The sequence below is a fragment of the Octopus bimaculoides genome, chromosome 17 (assembly GCF_001194135.2).
Source record: "Octopus bimaculoides isolate UCB-OBI-ISO-001 chromosome 17, ASM119413v2, whole genome shotgun sequence".
NCBI lineage: Eukaryota > Metazoa > Mollusca > Cephalopoda > Octopoda > Octopodidae > Octopus > Octopus bimaculoides.
The window spans coordinates 49904066-49905507 of NC_068997.1; positions in this window are offsets into that span (position 1 = coordinate 49904066).

Below are 1442 nucleotides of genomic sequence, written 5' to 3' on the forward strand. Positions count from 1 at the left end.
GAAATTACTGGCCTTGTGCCAAAATTTGAAACTATTGTTTTTTTTTGGGTTTTAAAATGTGGCATATCTACAGTTTGGTGCCCCGATCCGATTTTTTACCTTCGTAACATCCTGTTTCGCTGCATATTTCTTAATGAAATTTTGCAGAGCTGCATTTTTAAATGTGTTGCTTTCGATTATGTTCATGCATCCCGACTTTACGAATAGCTTACTCCTATATAAATCGACGATATCCAATAACTTGAATATTTTCGATTGTAACGTAAACACTGGTTAGTTTTATTTGGGAGCAGCACATTTATTTCTTTATTGCCCACAGGGGGCTAAGCATAGAGGGGACAAACAAGGACAGACAAAGGGTTTAAGCATTTCGCCCGGGCATGCTAACGATTCTGCCAGCTGACATTCCCAGACCAAATACTCCCAACTCCAGAACTGAGCAATTCTACAACTCTATAATAAGCACTGTGTTGTATTTTGCGTTTATTCTTTTACTTGTTTCAGGCATTTGACTGCGATCATGCTGGAGCACCGCCTTTTAGTCGAGCAAATCGACCCCCAAGACTTATTCTTTGTAAGCTTGATACTTATTCTATCGGTGTCTTTTGCCGAACCTCTAAGTTACAGGGACATAAACATACCAACATCGGTTGTCAAGGGAGGTGGGGGAACAAAGACAAATAAATATATATATGTATGTATGACGGGCTTCTTTTAGTTTCCGTCTCCCAAATCCATTCACAAAGTTCTGGTCAGTCAGAGGCTTTAGTAGAAGACATTTGCCCAAGGTGCCACGCAGTGGGACTGAACCCAGATCCATGTGGCTAGGAAGCAAGCTTCTTACCACACATCTATGCCTGTGTCTATACACTATTTTATACAGTGTTAAACTACATTTTAACCTCAAACTAATTGGTATCATGTTAAGGTATTCACCTGAAGATAATCAGTTGATGAAGTTAAAATTATTCAAATAAAAACAAATGAAATTACCCAACTTAAAACAAACAAAAAATCCCAGTTCCTTTGAGTCAGACAACAAAATAATAAGCGTATATTAGAAAAAAATCTCCATTGGTCATGAATGACCATGGGATTGCACATACACGGTTACCCTCTGAGGCACAAGTCTCAGCTGTAGCAAGGGGAAAACATTTTTAAAAGAAAATTTCTCTTGTTGGTTGAGAAGTGCTCAGTTTTGTTTAAGAGCATATTGAGTAGTGTACCTTGGACAACACTACTCATTGCGCTGTTTTAAGACAATAAGGGAGTAATTTGAGAGAGATTTAGCAGTTAGTATATATCATTGTTGGCACTCCGTCGCTTACGACGTCGAGGGTTCCAGTTGATCCGATCAACGGAACAGCCTGCTCGTGAAATTAACGTGCAAGTGGCTAAGCACTCCACAGACACGTGTACTCTTAATGTAGTTCTCGGGGATA